This window comes from Ambystoma mexicanum, chromosome 14 (assembly GCF_040938575.1).
Source record: "Ambystoma mexicanum isolate Mex_15411 chromosome 14, UKY_AmexF1_1, whole genome shotgun sequence".
NCBI classification, from domain to species: domain Eukaryota; kingdom Metazoa; phylum Chordata; class Amphibia; order Caudata; family Ambystomatidae; genus Ambystoma; species Ambystoma mexicanum.
The window spans coordinates 634,300,375-634,323,758 of NC_090940.1; positions in this window are offsets into that span (position 1 = coordinate 634,300,375).

The window sequence follows — 23,384 nt, forward strand, 5'->3', positions numbered from 1 at the left end:
ATAAGCATACAGGAGCTCGAGGCGGCACTGGGAATCGGCAGGCTCTCCCCGCTTCCATACCTGCGCCTCAAGGGCATCCTAATGAAGCCAAAACTAAAATCTTGCATACAAAGAGGGCTTACCACGGTTGAGAAAATTCTAGACTCCCACACTGAAATGAAAAGTCTCATCTCCCTCTTGTACGAAGCACTGTTAACCTCCCACGAGGGAACGACTAAGAGCCTCAGAGGGAAATGGGAAAGGGACTTGGGTTGCGCCATCGGGGATGGGCTCTGGGGGAGATTATGTAGCAGGGCATTTAAGACTTCTATCTCATGTCAGTACAAGTCCCACGCCATCAAGCTTCTCCATAGGTGGCAGTACGACCCGATCTCCCTCTCTAGGATGTTCCCAGACACTGTCCCGTTGTGTTGGCACGGATGTGGGGAAAGAGCCGACTACTGGCATATGTGGTGGTCCTGCACGAAAGTACAAGTGTATTGGTCAGAAGTGCTCAGCTGGCTTGAGGAGGCGGGAGAGGGGGTTTACCCATTAGACCCATTTTCATTAATATTTGGTCTCCGCCACAGGGACGACCACTGGGAGAAACTTCCGGACCTGACACACTTCCTGCTATTGGCAGCCAGTGCTGCACGGGCCAGGACTTGGAAGAGAGCATCTCTCCCCTCGAAGAGGGAATGGGTGATTGTGGCCAAGGACATTTATTTTATGGAGAGACTAACAGCAGCAATACACGGCTCCAGCACACAGGTTGAGACCGATTGGCTGCAATTCATGGAAGCGTTCTCCTACGTTGAGGACGAGACAGGAGTTTAACAGAGGCACTCCACCCGGCCCAAAAACTGGTCGTGGCATAAGACTCATTGTACTTTTCCAAGTAAAGTTCACTAATGTTTATCCCTTGTATACCCGGTTGGAGCTGCCCGAAAAGGATAATCATGGAGAAGTGGATCGTGTGCCCTATCATTAGGGGTCTTGTGTGGGAGGGTGTAGGGAGGGTGTATACAGCAGAATATTATGGTTCTCTAATGGAAGTTGGCACTGGCCGGTGCCCCAATGTCATTGTTTGTATTAATGCTTTGTTGCCATAAAAAAACAATAAAATTGAATTTAAAAAAAAAAGAAATAAGCACTGGCAGGCCCATGCTTGATATTACTGCTTGATAGAGCTATCTCAAAGAGATTCCAGTGGTGTGTGTTTGGAGCAAGGATGGATAGACAGTGGGTGGGAATGGCCATATAGACTTGCAAGGCCATGGGCAGATAATGGGTGGGTAAATAGGCAAACAAAACCCACAAGCTTATAGTCCCTCCTCACATTTCATCTTCCTCCTATCTGTTCTCCAATGCAAAGGTTTTGGCTAAAGCGCCACCTACTAGCCCAAGCTAAAAAGGTTGCCACCATAGTATTTTCACATTGGGCTTACGGTTGGTGAACGCCACAAAGGCACGCATGTCAAAATGGGAAAGAAATTTGATTTCAATTTTCCCGGATTCGTCACGACCCAAAGACAATTTAGCAACCCCATCAATTTCTGAAATTAGACAGTCATTTTCTTTGAAAAAAAAGATATTTTAGAGGCTACTATGTCACAAAGTGTGCTTTTGCCATGTTACACTTTGAGTTTCTCATATGACTTTGTAGATCACAAGTATCACTTTTTTATCACGTTCTTCTTCCCGGTGAGTGCCGCTATGATTTTATTTGTTTTCTTTACTTTGCCCAATGGGAGTGATCTTCCAGTCACGTGGCCTCTTATTTTGAAATAATCTAAGAAATCACACCTGGGGTCTCATGATGGACAAAGTGGCATGAGTTCGACCACTGCACAATACCGCCCATTCCAGAAGGTGAAAATACTGCCTGGTTGGAAAATGCAATCCATCGCGGTGCTGCGTGCGTGGTACGTTATTCAGGTGGAGTATTTCTTAAGTATTAAGGGTTCTTCAAGCCTTTGCGAGACATGTATCTTTGTTAAATACATGCATTCGTTACATTTCACAAAATATTATTATTATTATTGGTGAACTATATCATGCTTAATACCAGATTCCTCCAGATTCTAAGCACCAGAACGAGGATCAACTCATGTTGTATGACATCATCTTTTTGCCAAGGAGAGCGCGTTGCCCCCGAGCTATCCTCCTAAAAAATTCTGTAATGAAGCATGCTGTAAAATATGAACATTGCTGGAGTCCAACATGACCAAACCAGTTCCCTTGAAGGGGGCCTACAGACTGTTGAGGTTATGAAATTAGCAAAGTCTGTTCTTGTTGTTTAGACGCTTTTTGTCTGTTTTTCTGACATCACTTTTTTTTTGGATCGTGACAAACTGACCACAATTCATTTGCTCGGGGCCCAATTTAAACGCACATATGTTTTATTATTTCTTGTTGTCCTCCGCCTCTAATTTCAGTAAATACCTGGAAAGGTTTGAAGAGCGACGCCTAGAGAGTGGCCTTGGCAGGAGTGTGGGTGCCATCTTGGATGAACTAAAGAAAAGTGCCTTCAGCACCCTGCTTCCAGATCTGTTTCTAGAATTAGAGGTAATACTATGACTTCATTTTGGAAATGAACTGGATGTGTGATCTTTTGTAACCTTTTTATAAAAACAATACAATTTACTGCTGCGCTTGCTTGCTTTGCTCAGCACATGAAATGATCATGACTGTATAAAAATGTCCTAAGGTTTAGCTCAGGGTTGTCCAACTCCAGTCCTCGAGGGCCGCAAACCTGATGAGTTTTCATGATATTCCTCATTAATATTCATGAGGGAAAATGTGCATATATTTAGAATCATTGTATGCAAATTTATCTCATGAATATTAATGAGGGATATCATTAGGGAAAATGTGCATACATTTAGAATCATTGTATGCAAATGTCAGAATGTACCAAAGTATTAACTGAAAAGGATACAATACTCAAAAGGATACAGGAGGTAGGGTCTTCCGGATCCCTGTTCACACGATTTGATAGTCGTGAAGTCAATAAAAGACCTTCCAAATGATACAACCCTCTGGCTGATAAAACAGGCAGAGCGATGGATCAGTGGAAAGGGCGTGGGTAAGGTATAGTAATCCAGCCTAGGACAAATTAAAGTATCATGAATAACTGCTCCAATCTGAGTATGATGAATTAGATAATGACAGGAATGTTCACACTGACCTTTAGATTTGGGTAGAATAATCCAGAAGTCTCTTGATGGATTTGAATGAAGAACAAACGACAAGGAAGGGAAAATTAGTAAGGGAGACTTATCCCGAACGGAACGAGGCTCACGCTAGATACGGGTTGAATTCACCACAGGATAGCGTCCAAAGTTCAGTTCAATGTCACCTTCCAATAATCCTTGAAAGGCTTCCTTCCCACTATAGGGATCAATCCTTCTGTTAATTCCACAGATGCAGGAGTTAGAAGTACACGCGGTTATAAACAGCCGCGAAGAAAATAACGTTTGAAGACAACGTGCGCGTGTGGATTTTACACGCGGGCAGGATTCGCGCAGTCTGGGCCAGCCGCGTGTGAAGACAACGTGCGCGTGTGGATTTACACGCGGGCAGGATTTACGCAGTCCGGGCCAGCCGCGTATGAAGACAGAGAGCGCGTGTGGTTTTTACACGCGGGCAGGATTCACGCAGCCTTGGCCAGCCGCACTTGAAGACAAAGAGCGCGTGTGGATTTTACACGCGGGCAGGATTCACGCAGCCTTGGCCAGCCGCACTTGAAGACAAAGAGCGCGTGTGGATTTACACGCGGGCAGGATTCACGCAGCCTTGGCCAGCCGCACTTGAAGACAAAGAGCGCGTGTGGATTTTACACGCGGGCAGGATTCACGCAGCCTTGGCCAGCCGCACTTGAAGACAAAGAGCGCGTGTGGATTTTACACGCGGGCAGGATTTACGCAGCCTTAGCCAGGCGCGCTTGAAGACAGAGAGCGCGTTTGGAATAACACGCGGGCGGTGTTCCCGCAGTCCGGAACAGCCGCGTTTAGAGACAGCGTGAGCGTGTGGAATTACACGCGGGCAGGATTCCCGCAGTCCGGACCAGCCACGCTTGAAGACAGAGAACGCGTGTGAATTATCACGCGAAGGGATAGCTCCAGGAATCAGCGTGTGGCGGAACACACGCTATCGAAGGCCCAAAAGTAGCTGTAGAAATATGCCAGGATGCAGATCAGAGGTTCAGCTACACAACGCCAATAGAGACGATCAGAAGCAGCGAGTGAAGCTTCTACGCTGCTTAAATACGTAATACCGTAGTTCACGTGACGAAGCAAAAGTCACGTGAAGTTAGCGACGTGAAAAGTGCAAACGTCGTTTTCCCGGTAACGTATCGAATAACCTCCATTTGGAGTAGAACGGTCTAGCTGTTCTACGAGCGTAGCGTCCAGCATGCATGACAGCAAATTTATCTCATGAAAATTAATGAGGGGTATCATGAAAATCCGACATGGATCCAGCCCTATGTTTATATCAGTTTTTCGCTTCGCTGGATGTCGGAAGCCAATTTGGTGGCCTTTGACACCCAACTCTGCTATGTCCACCTTCTTAAATATTCATTGGCCGTGCCAGTGTTCCATAAATACTTATTTTGAGGCAGAGGTGTTTATGTCCAAAATAACCCTTGTGTAGACACAGCGCCCTGTTAATACTGTTCAGTGCAAAAAAGAAGGTGGGTGAGGCGCGCACTCCCGGTCCTGGTCAATTAAACCTGTTGCACAAAATAAGTAGCTGGGTCACATCCCAAAATGGACAAATATTCACAGGGTTAGATCCCTTCTGCTGCAAATCAGGTACTCAGTACTAACAGCCTCCCTGATGATTATTTGAGATAAGAAAGCGCTAGGAGGAGAACAACTACAGACCACAGAACTGCAGCCGAGGGATCTAACCCTGTTAATACTGAGTACCTGATTTGCAGCAGAAGGGATCTAACCCTGTGAATATTTGTCCATTTTGGGATGTGACCCAGCTACTTATTTTTTGCAACAGGTTTAATTGACCAGGACCGGGAGTGCGCGCCTCACCCACCGCTTTTTTGTACTGAATGCTATGGGAGTCCCTGGCTCCAGAGGCAGCGCCACGGGGTGACTGTGCCCCACTTTGGAGAATCATAAAGATGGTTCTCTCTCCTCCCCCAAATTTGGGAAGGACTTGTGCTTTGGAGGGGTGTCGGTTGCTGGTCACCTAAACAGAAAAAAACTTTTTCACTACAGCTACCAGAATTCTTTGAGTCTAATTAGACACACCTGCTCAACAGCCTCCCTGATGATTATTTGAGATAAGAAAGCGCTAGGAGGAGAACAACTACAGACCACAGAACTGCAGCTGAGGGATTTAACCCTGTTAATACTGAGTACCTGATTTGCAGCAGAAGGGATCTAACCCTGTGAATATTTGTCCATTTTTGGATGTGACCCAGCTACTTATTTTGTGCAACAGGTTTAATTGACCAGGACCGGGAGTGCGCGCCTCACCCACCTTCTTTTTTGTACTGAATGCTATGGGAGTCCCGGGCTCCAGAGGCAGTGCCACGGGGTGACTGTGCCCCACTTTGGAGAATCATAAAGATGGTTCTCTCCCCTCCCCCAAATTTGGGAAGGACTTGTGCTTTGGAGGGGTGTCGGTTGCTGGTCACCTAAACAGAAAAAAACTTTTTCACTACAGCTACCAGAATCCTTTGAGTCTAATTAGACACACCTGCTCAACAGCCTCCCTGATGATTATTTGAGATAAGAAAGCGCTAGGGAGAGAACAACTACAGACCACAGAACTGCAGCTGAGGGATCTAACCCTGTTAATACTGAGTACCTGATTTGCAGCAAGGGATCTAACCCTGTTAATACTGAGTACCTGATTTGCAGCAGAAGGGATCTAACCCTGTGAATATTTGTCCATTTTGGGATGTGACCCAGCTACTTATTTTTTGCAACAGGTTTAATTGACCAGGACCGGGAGTGCGCGCCTCACCCACCTTCTTTTTTGTACTGTTAATACTGTTGGTTCCAAAAATCAGTAAAATACATGAGGCCCCACGATACAGTGAGGGGTAGTGTATTAAGCATGCTTTCACACATGCAGACACATATATTGTGGTAAGAATTCAGCCTGGCCATCACACGGAGGATAGCTCAGGGGCAGCACATCTTGGAAGCAAGACGACGCAGAGCAACACAGGTGCAAAGGAATGTGTAAACAAAAAGCTGCCGCCAATCGTCTGGGATTGTAATCATGCATTGAAGATGTTATTGTTTGGTTTGCAGTGACAGTGTGAAATGTGTGATAATAACACTGCGGCCTTGTTATGCCATAAATGTGATAAGTTGGGGTGGCCTCAGTTATTTAGACAAGGTGGGCTACACCGTGATGGAATGTAGCTTACTGTAAGGGGGGCGGGCAGTACCCAACTGCCCCTCTTAGGCCAATTCAATGGAGCAGGTTAGCGGTGAAGGGAGAGTGTGGGTGGGCGCCCTGACTTGATCCACGCAGGGAGGGGCCTTGTACTCAGGTTTGGACTTTACTTTTGTGATTTTAGAAAGGAAGTAGAAACGAAAGAGAGACAGTGAAATGTAGAAGAGAGTGGTCAAAGGTGATGGGGTCGGAGGGGCGAGGGAGTGAGATGCAATGCTTGTGGGTCGGCAGATTATGGGGGGCTGACAGGGACATGTCAGAGAGATCGGGGTCCAGTTTGCGGGCCTTGGGCATTTTTAATAATACAAAGGGGGCGCCATTCTGTATTCTGTAATCCAATACCGCACAAGAGCTACCTTTACGCTCCCACAAAAGCACAGATACATAAATACAGGCTTCAGGGGATTAATAGTATTGTTTCAACCACCCCTGGGGCGCCCCCCGCTTCTATCCACGGGGAAAAAGAGCAAATCGCATTCATGACCGTGGGCCTGTGAACTGCTATATAGCGGCTTATAAAAAAAACTGAAATCCTCTTCTCCTCTCAGTAGCGCAGGCAGAAAGCAGTGCTTTGTCATCACAAAAGTCTGTATGCAGAGGCACTTGAGCAGCCAGCAGGGGGCGCTAATCATTGCAATCAATGCCTTTGTCTTTCAGAGCCCTGCAGGAGTCAGCAGTGAAAAGATGGGCAGGGCCCAAAGGAACATTTCAAATGTGCCCCTCGCAACCCGGCCGCTCGCTGAATCCATGCAAGAATTAAAAGAAAAGTGCACTGCTATTGATTTTCTTTCTTAATTATGTGTTATTCTGTTCCCTTTTTCCTTTTAACAAACACATTCTGAAGGTGACAATAAGAGAAAGGGAATAGGGTGTCATATTTAAAAGAGCGCGTTTAGATTTTGAAGTGTGTTCATCATGAGGGCAACATTATTTATGGAGAAAGTTACTACTTGGCTCTACTTGTTCGGGCATTTGGTATTCCTTAAAACACGTTTGCTCTGAATACCATACATCACACTTAAATCCTACTGCAGTGTTCTGGGATAACCGTGTCTGTTTCAGATGCCCACCGTCTGGTCTTTTTAGGTGTCGAAACATGTGTCAGCAGAATTTCCACTTGATAAAATTGAAAAGAGTAATGAGAACAAATAAGTGATATACTAACTCAAACAACAATACAAATGCAAAAAAATAGCAATTGTTAACATATCTATCAATATTGATCATTGATCTTTTTATATTATGTAATCTTGAAGACCAATCTGTGGGAGAGATGCACCTATTGCTTGAACAAGAATATAGATTGCCCCGAGGAAGCATTTTTTAGATGCGAAACATGTGTCATCAGAATTTCCATTTAATAAAGCTGAAAAGTGTTACGACAACAAATTACTGGTGCACTAACTAAAACAGCAATACAAATGTTAAAAAATAGCATTTGATAACATGTCTATCAATATTGATCTTTTTAAGTTGCATAAACTGGAAGACCAATTCATGTGAGAAAATAATAATCAATTAACAAACTCTGAAATTGGATTGAAGAACAATCAAAACAACATTATTTATGATATATTTCTAGTTGCGGAATGGGCCTAATAAATAATACTATTGGAGCCTGCAGGGGTGGCTGACAACTCTTTTTGTCCTTTTGCTTTCATGAAGTTCTCTAGTGCAGAGACACACAATTGGATAACGCCTAAACTCAGTCTAGCCCACCACTAGCCAAAACGTGAATCTTTGTTTGACGGGCATTGAGAGTGGCGGGTCAGTCCAAAGGACGTAACTATCGCAGCCGGACGGTTCTGAGAAATGTAAAACAAGGTAGGAGTATCTGCCTACAAGGGGAGGGAAACACAATCATACCAATTGAATTGGAGCGGTCTTTGAAAAATTCTTGAAACGTGTAAAGCTTCAGGAGGGACTGTGATGAACACTGAGGAAGTAGGATGGAGAAATAAATTGTGTTGAAGTGTGCCGTTACCTCCAGTAAACACGGCAGACAGACTCAATCACCCTCTGCGATGGCCATGATGTTCTCCACAGCTCCAGAGGTCTTGGTACTATGGACAGGTCTAAAACATGCCCAGGTCACCATACAACTGTTTAACAATGACCTTGGAAATGGCTGGTCCACCGGTGATAGGGCGGCATTTGCAGAGAGTGGTGTGCTCAAAGGATGACATTTTTGCGGGGGGAATAACCACACCTAGCAGACATTCTAAAGGTGTCACTGCCGTTGTTACCAAGTTATACTTGATAGCCGCCGTAGACGGTTTATACGGTGGGCACATACCAGGAACTTCCAAGCCAGAATCGGGTTTGTGACTAGGTTTGACAGCAAACAGCAGTGGATCATTGATGTCAATATCGAAACCGGGTGGCTCGAATTCCAGTCCTGGAAAGCCTTTGTCTTGCCAGGTTTTCAGAACAACCCCCGGCTTCCTAAATGATTACAACTCACAGTCCACAATTCGCTCAAATATATTGTGTGAGGGTAGCCTGGCGGGAAGTTTACTCAGAAATCATTTAAAATCGAGGCAATTTGTTGTAATCTTACACTTTTGTGAATATTATTTGTTGCAGTCAGCATTCCCAAAAAGATCTGTTTTTCTTCGCCAGCCTCATTTGGAAATGTTTTAAGAGAGGAATGGACTTCACAGTCAGGGTTACCATGAGCGAGATTATAAACGTCACTAAATCATACATTTTGAAATTCAGGGCTCTCCCTGATTGCTATTTTCAGGTAAGGAAAGAGAGGTTTTTCCTTGCCGGGATTGGTTTGTGTTGCAAACACTCTGTTGGGAATGTAGGTAGCCGTGGTGACCAGGCCTCGCCTCCCACCCTGGATAGCAGCCATCTTAGATTTATTGCACGTGCTCAACAACCAATCAGACCCCACAATGTGACAAAGAGATGATAAATGAACTACAACTTTGACTTTGGTTTACATATATATATATATTTTATTATTACTTTTTTAAAATTAAAGTCGTTCATAACCCAAGCCCATATTTTCTAAAGCGATAGGGCCTTATGGAGTTTAGGATGAGCACTAAGGGTAGCTATATTCACAAGGTCCTGGAGAGACATGAATTCGGGCATTTGCCCACTTTGTGGAGGGGTTGAAGAGACGGTAGTCCATTGTATGCTATTTGGTGATATCTTAAAATCAATGAGAGTAAGGTACTTGAAATGGGATCCCCTGAAAAAGTTGAAAGGAAAACATCTAATGGAGAAAATGATCGCAGGTTTTTTACAACAATTTCTCCAATTTTGGGGACTTTAAAAAAAATATCGGGGCGGGGGTAAGGGAAATAGTCAAAGTGGAGGGGGATCGGCCCCAACATTTTTACCCAAAAAAGCGGCGAGAATTTCTCCACTTAATGTTTTCACGGCTATCCACTTGAAATCAATATTTAACTCTGCATATATCCGCGCCACTTTGGAAGCGATTGCAAATCCACATCTGAAATGAAAGCCATGCACCATACAGCTAAACATAGTCTGTGTGCCCGGCTTAACGGGATTAAGATGCTAAAAACATCTGGCAGTGGAATTTTGGACTAGACATGCCTCATACTGTCATTTAACTCCAATGAACCAGACTGCATGTTGCCCATGTTTAAAAGAGAGCTAGTTTGGATGAAACCATTTTTACCCACCACGGTTTTAAAATTACTATAAGTAGCCATCTCTTCCCTATGCATGGAATGAGTAAGATTGTATGGAACATTCCGGCATTGTAAATTGACTATCATTCTTTTTAATCATTGTATAAACCCATTTAGTAGTGTTTTTAAAGTACCAAACAGTTTTATCAGGATGTAATTTATCTTCTGCATGTTATACAAATTTCAACAAAGAAATTTGAAAAAAATAAAATCTATGAATTATTCTTATATTTATATGTTGCCTAAAGACTGACGTTGAATAAAGGTATTTTTGACTTTTGTTTGTGACATATTTTTGATTTAACCACTTGTTAGGGCAGGATTTGTCTTGTGATTTTATTTACCTATAAGACATTGCGATGAACATCAATTTTCACCTATTTAAAGAGTACATACAAATGTTGATGAAGAAGAAATTCAGCAGCAGAAGTCAAGAAAAACAACAAAACATAGCAGATCACACACTGGATAATGCCTGTCTGATTAAAGACTACTTCACAGCTTGTGTGAGTTCACGCCTACCTTTAAAATGTATATCTACTCAATATCAGAGACACCTTTCTTTACAAAGCATACTTGTACAATGTGGCATAGACTTTTCTTTTCAAAGTAGGTCTCCAAAATGCAAGGCAGGCATATCTTTACAAAGACTGTATATGCAATGTACCAAAGCGCTGCCTTAGCAAGGCATGTCTGCACATTGTCAGACAGGCATATGATTACAGACTTCTCTACATAATATCAAACAGACCTGTCCCGACAAAGCACATATGTACACTGTACGAAAGAGCTGCCTTTGAAAGGTATGTCGGCACAACATCAGACAAACCTGTCTTTACAAAAATGTCAATACAAAATCAGTCAGACCTGTCCTTAAAAACATGTCAATACAATATTAGACAGATCTGTCTATGTGACAACAACCCTGTCTTTGCAAAGGATGTCTACACAATGCTAGACATACCTTCCTTTGCAAAGGCTGTCTATACAAAATAAGGTGTTTGTCGTTAGAATGAATATTTTTGCAATATGCAAAAGACCTAGCTTTGCAAACGATGTTTAGACACTGTCAGACAGACCTGTTTTTACAAACATATCTATATAATATCAGAAAAAACAGTTTTACAAGGCACACACGTACAATGTATGAAACACTTGCCTTAGCAAAGTATGTCTACACAATGTTAGTGCGACATGTCTTTACAAAGTTTGTACAATGTGACATAAACCTTCCTTTTGAAACATGCCTACACAATATCAGATATACCTGTCTTCAGAAGGCATATATCTACAATGTACGACAGACCTGTATTTGCAAAGTACCTCTGCACAATGCCAGACAGTTCTGTAATTAAAATATGTCTACATAAGATAGAACAGAGCTGCCTTTACAAGGCGTACGACGGACCATAGACCTGCTTTGGCACGGCGAGTACCGAACTGCAGCCGGGAAGCTGGCAGAAGGAGGAGGTGCCCCGCTGGAGAGATGAAAGACTACAGGGAAGGCTGAAGCAGCCAGACGACACTTGTGAGCCCAGAGCAGGGAATTGGGACACTGGGGCGCTTCACAGCGAGTGCTGCATGACGAGCAAAGGCAGAGACATTTGTAATGTGTACCTGAGCAAGGGAGCTGGGACGCCGGATATATTTGAGAGCGAGATAAATGAGAAGTGGTCGGAAACCCAGTTGCCGAGGCAATTGAATTGTTGGATGACAAGGAAGCCCTGGCAAGTATACCAGGCAACCTGTTGTGAGTCTGGCACCCGCACCCAAAGCATAAAGTGAACATGGTGAAAGCCCTGGCCGTCAAGTACACCAGGCAACCTGTTGCAATTCTGGGACCCGCACCCAACGCATAATGTGAATGCTGTGAAAGCCCTGGCAGGAGAGTATACCAGGCAATGTGATTGTGAGTCTGAAACCCACACCCAGTTGAAGAGAAACTGTGAAATTTAAAAAGAGGAAAGCGTGCCTCTCAAAAGTCTGAACCCTAGGGAAAGCAAACCATACCCTTTTGGGTTTAAAAGAGAACAAAGTGTGCAAATTAAGGAGAAGGAAAATGAACCCCTAGAGTGGTGAAATGCAGGGGAAGGGAGCCATACACCCCAGGATTGTATAAGTTGCACAACCAAAGGAGAAGAATTGTGACTTTTTAGGCACCTGGGAAACTCAGGAGAAGGGGATCCTGTGCACCCCCCTTCTTAAAATTGTGGAACTTTGTGGAATGTTGATCCTTTGTTTATTTTTGCACCTTTGAACTTTGTATTGAAACACTGGAAAAAGCTGCAGCTGGCCAGTTGGAAGACTATATTCCTTTGCACATTATTTGGAGTTTAGCATGTGACAATTCGGTTAGTATTTTGTACACAGGACGGAAAACTCTTTTCTTTTTGTACATTCTGATGCTGACATCCTTTGGTTTTGCTGAGGCGGGGAAACTCTTGTAGAGATAGGGTGAGATAGGTCTTTTTCTAACCCTCTTTTTGATGTTAATAAATGTTTATAGCAATCATCGCAGTGCTGCTGTGTCAGAGCCTTACTCCTGATTCATTACAATTCCCAGATCATTCTCTGTTGGTCAGTGGCTCTACTGTCGCCATTGAGATGACAACACTCTCCTCTGATACACTCTATGTCTCATAGGATCCCCGACCCTTCTCTGGTGGTCAGTAGGGGGGTTGACACCAATGAGATGAGAAGCTCTACTTGGATACCCACTTTGACACCCGTAGGGACACCAACCCGTTTCTGGTGGTCGCTGGGGGTGTTGCCGCCACTGAGATGAGGAAGCCTTGCTCGGATACACACTCCATTCATTTACGGTCCCCGGCCCTTCTCTAGTGGTCAGTGGGGGTGTTGCCACCACTGGGATGAGGAAGCTCTCCTCGGTTTTCCACTGCACTTCTTTTAGTTAGGGTCCCCTACCCTTCTCTGGTGGACAGTCGCCCCTGTTGTGTCCCAACTGTGCCTCTCGTGCCTCCCTGTACCTTCGTTCAGGATTTGGCACTGCTTCAGCTCTTCCTGGGATGGGGTCTTCACTCAGCTGCCGACAAGACTCTTCTCCTTCACTCTGCAGACCTCGCAGAGCTTCCGAGGCACAACTTCTGTCACGGTATCAGCACTCTTCACGGACTGCACGGTCAACCTGGACAGGTTTACGCCATCGCTCTTCTCCTTCAGTTTGGCTGGGGATCTTCTTCTGTGAGACTCCCTTCGGCTACCCTCAGCTTCCTGCTGACGTCTGCTGCACTGCCTGCAACTCTCGATGACAGGAAATCAGAACTCCCGGGTTCTGAGCTGGAAGATATCTAGTCCTTCTTCAGTTTCTCCTATATAGTGCTAGTCCTGCCTCGACGTAGTGTCAAAACCTATCGCAGAGGATGGAAGAGTACTCTTCCTAACTCCTGTGAGCCTCCTCATACCAGTACTTACTGGCTGGGCAATCTTCATGTTTTGGTTAATCTTCTTCATGTCAGTACTCGAGTTATAGTTTCTAGATAGGGTGTTACAAAAGCATATGGATGCACTTTTTTCCAGCGGGGCTGTGGAAGGTGGTATGGGTCTTTGGGGGTTTTGGGCAAGGGGGTTGGGTGTGTTGTGGCCCTGGTGGTTGTCCTTATCCCCAGAAGGGGGGTTCCTCCCAAGGAGGTCCTCCCACATTAAACCACCCCTAGGGGGACCATCAGGTAGCGACCTCACCTGCCTAGCCTCATGGGAAAGGTCTCCCTCATGGGGGGAATAGTGACAACACCTTGCGATTCGTTACAATCCGCACAATGCTGGGGAGACAAGTCTTGATAGAGATGGTACAATGTGAAGCACACATGCCTTTAGAAACATGTCTACCTAATCATGTTTAGTTCAGTTTATCATAACTGTATAAAATGCAACAACCAATTAACAACTTTAGAGCTCCATATGTAAATAAAGCCAGCACAAACAACACAGTACCCTGAAATAAAATGCATGGCTACATCCAGGAGGTCCTGGAGCGAAGTTGCAAGTACTGAAGCAACATGTATTTAGATGAGAATATGTGCGTGCTTATTATGCCGAATGCAGGCTGCGATCCACGGTTTGGTGAGTTAGGAGGGGGATGGGCTATGGGTGAGGCAAAGGCCACTAAGTGGAACATGGTGCAGGAGAAGGTGAGGAACCGCACCAAGCACATGCAGAATGGCAAACCTTATGAGGGTGCGGGGGCGCAGGTGTTGCTTTACCATCTGATTTTTGCTTGTTCATTTTTTACTGACCTGTCTATCGCATTGAGATGTTGGTTTTGTTTCTGTTTTTGTGTTTAATTTTGCTGCTATTTCTTTTTTTTAAATTACTTTTTGCTCTTGCCTTTGTGTTTTCTACTTTTTGCCAGTTATTGGTCTTGCGGTTGGGCTTCACCTCCGTTCCTATCACCCTTGCTACCCAGTGAGGTCTACCACCTGGTCTTTTATTTATCGGGTATAGGACTTCAGGCCACAAAGAGCGTACCATGGAATCAAGAGACACAAGTCCCTTCTCCTTAGCAGTACAGAAATGGTATGCTACAGCAGTCCACATAATGGTCATTATTGAACCCCTCTGAGCCAATCAGAATGCTTGCAAAGCAGTCATAACTGCAGTTATTGACTGCATTTCATAATTTTTGACTTCATTAACAGACAGGGAAATAACAGAATGCATTATTTTGCATTCAAGATATAGAAGTACTTCTTTCAACAAAACATTCTTTTTTTTCACTTCAGCTTAAACACAACAGGCAACGCCCAGCTTACCATCGCAAAGCGAAAACTAAAACATAGAAAACAGTGTAGGGGAGTATGAAAACATTGATGAATTTACTCAACGTCTTAAGCGTGCACGAAAATACATGCTGCTAATGTCATTATGAAATGGCACAATGCAATGAAGCGAGCAGCCCCATTTAGCACAGGGTTTCCTGCATAGGCCCAATGAGGCTATAAGAAGGGCATAACCGTGTACCCCTATCCAGACCCAGCTGCATATAACATCAATGAGAGAAATATAGAAGGAGCGTTTATAATCATGAGTAAATGATTGCCATTGTTCTACATTAGCTGAACACAAGACATGTAGGTCTCAAGGTTTATTTAACCTTTCCTGAAGCATGACACACTCCCCATCACCCCAGAGCAGAGAACAGTAGCCAGACCCTAGCTGAAAGGCACAGATGTTCCAGATTGCAACACTCACAGAGACAAAGGCTGAATGCCGTGCAGTGATTGGACAAAGCAAGGGGGCACAAAATATTTCCCAGGGATTAGATTGCGGTACTGAAGTCATATAAGAGCAACAGACCCTCGAGTTTAAGGACCAGACGCTGCACACTGATTAGTCAAAACACATCAGGTCTGCTGAGTTCTCATAGCCATATTCCAAAGAGTTATAACAATTGATGTCCCTAGGCAGAACAAGCACATGTAACTTATGATGGTCACATGTTCGCAGGCGTTGAGCAGCAAGATATGGAGAAGCATGGTTGAAGAGATAGACTTGTTATAGCACAACAATGCCCCCTGTAGGAAAAATCACACTCACAGAGTTCTCCTTGTCAAGGAAACAGTTATGCAAAACACTGTTATCCACAATGCAGCCCTAATTAGACATGAGTGAACAATACAGAGGTTTTCACATAATTCACACTGCATGAATGCAACAGTGTTAGGGACAACTCATGAAACCACACCTTAGACGAGCATCATTGCCCATACAATGGAACAAATTAGGAACAGATGATTAGTACAGCAGCTCACACCATATTTACGCCACACAAATGTAATGGTAAATAAAGACAATGTTATGATAGTGTACACTGCACATACACATTTGCGCCATTGTGAAAGAATTAAGTTTGTAAGTAGCTAGACCCCAGCACATACGGTCAGAGACAGTACAGATGAATTTATGAGATACAGGAAGGGAATGCAAGTATTCTTTCCAACAATGGAGTTGCAAAATGGACTAATGGTAAGCAGTTTGTAATGGTGAGAACAGTATGATGGTGTCAACTGCTCAGGTAAATAGAAAGAGATTTAAAAGTCATATTTTATTAGATGATATGATATGATATGGCATTCATAACGTGCCTATACACAAGTGTTTCAAGGCGCGATGAGGCAAGGGAGGGGGAACAGAGGGAAGACAGACAATGATCTTACTAGGCCAGGTGTCATTCAGATTGCGCAAGTGCATGGGAAGGGGAAGGGGAAAAGTGCTTGGGGGAAGAGGGAGGGGAAAGTGGAGTACATGGGATAGTAGAATAAATAAGATAAATAAAAAAACAGCCAGCTGGTGGCAAGGTAAGTGCAGACATAAGTGCTGGTAGGGGACTGTAGGGGTACAGAAAACAGCCCCCAGGTGCGGGGATTGCCAGGGAGGCAGTGCAGGTGTGCAACTGGTGGGGCCTGGGCCCGAGATCAGAAGGGTCACCAGGTCACCAGTGCAGTTTTGGTTTCAGCTAGGAATTCAGAAAAGGAGAAGGGGAGAGAAAGCAGAAACAAAGAGGAAGGTTTTAAGGTGCTTCTGGAACCGGAGATGGTTCTCCTCAAGTTTTAGGGAGGTAGGGAGGCTGTTCCAGAGGGAGGCCCCAGCTGTAGAAAGAGATCTACCACCAACTTGTTGCTTTGAGAAGCGACTGACCCTGAGGGAGTTGGAGGCGGATGAGCGAAGAGCTCGAGAAGGAAGGTATTTAGGAAGAGAGTGTTGAAGGTATTGCGGCCCCAGGCCCCAGAAGGCCTTGTGGACAATGCAGAGGGTTTTGAACTTAATCCTCGCAGCCACTGGGAGCCAGTGTAGTGATTTCAGTCCTGGAGAGATACGATCCCAGGGCTTGAGGCCAAGGACAAGTCTTGCAGTCCTGTTATGGATAAGTTGCAGAGGGCGGAGAGTAGAAGCAGGCAGATTTAGAAAGAGTCTGTTGCAATAGTCCAGCCTAGAGAGAACCAGAGCTCTGGAGACAGTGAGTTTATGGGGGAAGGAGATGAAAGGAAGAATACCTCTGAGGAGGTGCAGCTGGTAGTGTGACTTCTTAGAGACATCAGAGATGTGAGAAGAGAAGGAGAGTGTGGAGTCGAAGATGACCCCAAGGTTTTTAGCCTTGTAGGTGGGAGCAGGGGAGGGCCACGAGAGGCCGGCTAGAGAGTGGCAGTAAAGGGGGGAGTGGGTGTGCCGAAGAGGAGAACCTCAGTCTTACTGGCATTAAGACAGAGATCATTGGTGGCACACCACTCCTTGATAGCAGACAGACAGTCAGAGATGAGTGAAGGAGAAGAGGTGGCTGAGGGTAGCCTGAAAATGAGCTGAGTGTCATCCGCATAGCACTGGAAGTTGGGGCAGAGAGCGGCAATGAGGTGGGCAAGAAGTGCCAGGTAATGGTTGAACAGCCAGGGACACATCTTACACAATGATTGGTCTAGATTTCTGTAATTACTCACTCCACATCTTCTCCTCCTGGAGCAGCCAATAGTAAACCAAGTGTGAGTGATACATATTTCAATAATCACTGTCCAATAGAAATGCATGAGAATGAAAATGATTTCCCAGTACATGAGCTAACTAGCAAACACGTCACCCTTATCACGTGGTTAGAGTAGGCCAATGAAGTAGTAAAATGTATGGAAGCACCTATGTTGTACACCACACCAGCCAATGAAGACGTTCGAAACATTTGTTGTTGTTTCCTTTCTGTAATTGCTATATAACCAGGCATTTTCACTACTGGAATGTTAATGTCTGCAAGATGTTTCCCTGCCCCGGCAGTATAATACATTTTTGTTTTTCTCATATCTTGTGCATTGCATGCTATGGCTCTTTGGATAATTTTGTATTGGCACTAAGGGACTTGCCTTCCAAAAGCTTCCCTTTTGGGTAATCTGTTTGCTTTCACATTACACCAAGTGCAAGTTCATGCTAAAAGAACCCACGTTCAAGCAAGTTTACAATTAAAACTCTTACCTCATAAAGACAACCGCGATAGGAAAATATTACACAACACAACATTTAATTTGCTAACCTGTTTTGTTTATTCTCCACTCATGAATGCACTAAAAGTTTACTTTAGCATCACAACTCCAAGACCTGCATTGATACTGGTAGTATGTGCTAATAGTGTTATATACCTCTGGCCATTATGTGTGGGGGGGCAATATCCTGCAATAGTGACTCTTATTTTAGTCCATATGGCTACAATATAAAGGATTCTCATACTTAATGAATCCTATCTTCATAGATAATGATGAACCCAACAGACCACACACAGAGTAGCATCTGTGAAGTGGAGACCACACACACGTCCGAAGACCTGGACAGTACAACTTGACTTTCTTATTAAATTCATTGGAGTTTACATTGATTCCAAACGTTGTGAACTAGGAAGCACAATAGTGAATAATACCAGAAAAGCAAATACTTGAATTGTAAGAATGTAACTTTATCCACTGTAATTACTACCAAGCACTGGCTGCCTCTGTTTTCCCATCTAAATGATCTATACAACTCACTAAGAACCAATGCTCTTGTAATTCTATGTATATGACCTGTATAGCTCATTATGATTCAAAAGTGTATGTTTACAAATATTCCAATATGCACTAACCAAGCACCAAGTCACCCTGTAACAAGTAAGCGTCAGTATTCGTGTAACCTACACCGTGATACGCGAGGATATGGGCGTATAACCAAATAAAATAAATAAATAATTGAAATTGTAAGGGAATTTGATTTGGCCGTGCACAAATGCAAATTCGGAAATTTGAAAGTCACATCATGGTCTCACTTTGAGAATGCCTCTTGCTGCGTCGTAATTGCGATTTATGTCCCTGTTTCTTCATAGGATTCACAAGCAACGTGAATGGGGCTAAGCCATGCTATCCCGAAATTGGCGGAAATCATTAAAGTGAAGGACTTAGAGTCAATCAAGATTGTAGTTTCTTCCTTGGCCAACGAGTTCTCAGATGTAAAGTAAGAGAATTTAACACTATTTACTAACACGTGGTTTCACCTGGAATTTCATTCTCGGTGGCTATGAATCTAAAACTAACAGCTCTTGTCAACCTTAAATGTGCTAATTTGTTTTTTTTATTTAAAGTTTCATTTATGTTCTCACGTTTCACATCTATAATGTTCATTTACTTTTCGATGAAATGATTAAAATATTATCTTACACAATTGCACGCAAATCCTATTTGTAAATATTTTTAATAATTGTTAAACTCCTTATATCCAATATTGTTATCTTCATTCTGTCTCGTCCTCACATTATTGTTTTACTTATTTCTTGATAAAGCATGTTTCACAAATAGTGTATTTGCAATTCTTTTGTTTAATACTTTATTTTTGTGTTTTATCAACAACAGAAACATACATGGAGCTCCGATTCACGTAGTTGCAGTTCTGAGAGTACTGATGGACAATTTAGAAAAGCAACACAAGAATGGACTTAAAAGAAGAAAAAAAACAAGAAAGAAAATGCAAACAAGTATATTGTCCATAATGATTCATACAAACAGAAGATGTTTAGCAAAGAAAAGTGGTGCTTCAAAACATCATTGCTTTTACAGATTTGAGTATAATTCATTATTGTCGTCACCCATTATAGCAAATTTCTTCCACCTTTTCCTTGGTGTCATCACTACAAATGACTTTAGACGGCAGTACAGGATTCATGGTAAAGACCATCTTGTAAAATCAGTCTGTGTGGGTCATGAACATTCTGAATGTCATTTTCCCATGTCTTTAATATCAGCCTCCTATTCCCACCTCTTTCCTATCCCATGGATTGTTCAACTTTTGGAATATGACTTGTGAAGTTTGGGTAAATGGATCCATTCCCTTTAGTTCGGAATAGCCGAGGTTCTGGTTCACTTGGTATTACCATCGGAATGGTAAGGCTGGTATATTTCTTAATTATGTACAATAATGTCCCAAGGTTTATATTCCAGAGTGAAAGCAAAACATTAGATCTACACATTTTGCCGTTAAAGTAATGTAAGCAGCCGGAAACATGCCTTTTAAATGATTAAAGTAAAAATAACAAAATATATATACTTTATTATTTCAAATGTTTTTATTTATTCTAAAAAGTTGTTCTGGTTGCGTAATTGTTCAGTACTGAGGGGATCCTCCGACCCCGGCACAGTACCCCCCTGTTCAACACAGATGCCATCATTCCGACCTGGGGAGCACCAAGCAAACCTTCAACCCTCTCCCACAATCACTACCTGCTCCCGGCTATGCCACTCCGCAAAAGAAGTGTTTTGCTTTCATGTTGACTTATTTTATGTCTTCTACAATCACATTTTAAGTCAGCTTATGTTTGCATTCTTCAATTATTCGGCTGTCTTAACTACAAGTTGCTTGCATTCCTTTTTAGTGTTCTTCGTTTCTCCAGTGCTATATGTACTGCCATGGGGGTATCCTAAAAGTAGGACGTCAAACAAAAAATCCTTTATTAAAATGTTAGGTTGTTCTGATCTCATATCATTGTCTACTGAATTGCCACAAACTTGTCCTTCAGTCTCTTTACAATAGGTCCTGGGGTACTAGAATTTCTGTTTTCAATCTGTATGGTCTCCCTTTTCATTTAGTCTCTTGATTGGCTCTAGTCTCCAGGATGTTCAAGCGTGCATTGCCTCGCTTTGTACTTAGTATCCAAGTGGATTAAGGCTGTTAGCCTTCAAGCTCCAGCTTAATCCATTTCTCTTCCCACTCTCAATGTGCTTAGGAGGCTTCACATCAAGTTCCGGGATGCCCCAGTTTCCTTTGCTTTCTCAATGTGTTCAGGAACTTTCACTACAAGTTCCAGCATGCCCCGTTCTCTTCCTTTTCTCAATGTGCTTAGTAGCCTTCACTTCAAATTCCAGTATGCCCCAGTTTACTTCGCTTTCTCAATGTGTTCAGGATCTTTCACTACAAGTTTCAGCATGCCCCGTTCTCTTCCTTTTCTCAATGTGCTTAGAAGCCTTCACTTCAAGTTTCAGCATGCCCCAGTTCTCTCCCCTTCCTCAATGTGTTGAGGGACTTTCACTCCAAGTTCCAGCATGCCCCAGTTCTCTTCCCTTTCTCAATGTGTTTAGGGACTTTCCCTACAAGTTCCAGCATGCCGCGTTCTCTTCCCTTTCTCAGAGTGTTTAGGAACTTTCCCTTCAAGTTCCACCGTGCCCGAGTTTTCTTCTCTTTGTCAATGTGTTTATGAACTTTCACTTCAAGTTCCAGCTTGCCCCAGTTCTCTTCCCTTTCTCAATGTGTTCAATGACCTTCACCACACGTTCCAGCATGCCACGGTTCTCGTCCCTTTCTCAATGTGCTTAGAAGCCTTCATTTCAAGTTCCAGCATGGCCTGTTCTCTTCCCTTTCTCAATGTGTTCAGGAACCTTCACTACAAGTTCCAGCATGCCACGGTTCTCTTCCCTTTCTCAGTGTGCTTAGGAACTTTGACTTCAGGTTCCAGCATGCCCCAGTTCTCTTTCCTTTCTCAATGTGTTTAGGGACTTTCCCTACAAGTTCTAGCATGCCGCAGTTCCCTTCCCTTTCTCAATGTGTTCAGGGACTTTCAATTCAGGTTCCAGCATGCACCTGTTCTCTACCCTTTCTCAATGTGTTTAGAGGCTTTCATTATAAGTTCCAGCATGCCACAGTTCTCTGCCCTTTCTCAATGTGTTCAGGAACTTTGACTACAAGTTCCAGCATGCCCTGTTCTTTTCCCTTTCTCAATGTGTTTAGGGGCTTTCACTATAAGTTCCAGCATGCCACAGTTCTCTGCCCTTTCTCAATGTGTTTAGGGACGATCACTACAAGTTCCATCGTATCCCAGTTCTCTTCCCTTTCTCAATGTTTTCAGGGACTTTCAATTCAAGTTCCAGCATGCACCTGTTCTCTACCCTTTCTCAATGTGTTCGAGAACAATCACTTCAAGTTCCAGCATGCCCCCGTTCTCTTCCCTTTCTCAATGTGTTCAGGAACTTTGACTACAAGTTCCAGCATGCCCTGTTCTCTTCCCTTTCTCAATGTGTTTAGGGGCTTTCACTATAAGTTCCAGCATGCCACAGTTCTCTGCCCTTTCTCAATGTGTTTAGGGACGATCACTACAAGTTCCATCGTATCCCAGTTCTCTTCCCTTTCTCAATGTGTTCAGGGACTTTCAATTCAAGTTCCAGCATGCACCTGTTCTCTACCCTTTCTCAATGTGTTCGAGAACAATCACTTCAAGTTCCAGCATGCCCCCGTTCTCTTCCCTTTCTCAATGTGTTCAGGAACTTTGACTACAAGTTCCAGCATGCCCTGTTCTTTTCCCTTTCTCAATGTGTTTAGGGGCTTTCACTATAAGTTCCAGCATGCCACAGTTCTCTGCCCTTTCTCAATGTGTTTAGGGACGATCACTACAAGTTCCATCGTGCCCCAGTTCTCTTCCCTTTCTCAATGTGTTCAGGGACTTTCAATTCAAGTTCCAGCATGCACCTGTTCTCTACCCTTTCTCAACGTGTTCGAGAACAATCACTTCAAGTTCCAGCATGCCCCCGTTCTCTTCCCTTTCTCAATGTGTTCAGGAATTTTCACTGCAAGTTCCAGCATGCCCTGTTCTCTTCCCTTTCTCATGTGTTTAGGGACTTTGACTAAAAGTTCCAGCATGCCCCGGTTCTCTTCCCTTTCTCAATGTGCTCAGGAAATTTCACTACAAGTTCCAGCATGCCCCGTTCTCTTCCCTTTCTCAATGTGCTTATGAACTTTCATTACAAGTTCCAGCATGCCCCAGTACTCTTCCCTTCCTCAATGTGTTCAGGAACATTGACTTCAGGCTCCAGAGTGCCTCAGTTCTATTCCCTTTCTCAATGTGTTCAGGAACTTTCACTACAAGTTCCAGCATGCCCCAGTACCCTTCCCTTTCTCAATGTGTTCAGGAACTTTCACTCCAAGTTCCAAGATGCCCCAGTTCTCTTTCCTTTCTCAATGTGCTCAGGAACTTTCACTACAAGTTCCAGGAAGCCCCAGTTCTCTTTCCTTTCTCAATGTGCTCAGGAACTTTCACTACAAGTTCCAGGAAGCCCCAGTTCTCTTTCCTTTCTCAATGTGTTCAGGAACTGTCACTACAAGTTCCAGCATGCCCCAGTACTCTTCCCTTTCTCAATGTGTTCAGGAATTTTCACTACGAGTTCCAGCATGCCCCAGTTCTCTTCCCTTCCTCAATGCGTTCTGGAACTTTGACTTCAGGCTCTAGCATGTCCCAGTTCTCTTCCCTTTCTCAATTTGGTTAGGAACTTTGACTTCAGGCTCCAGCATGCCACAGTT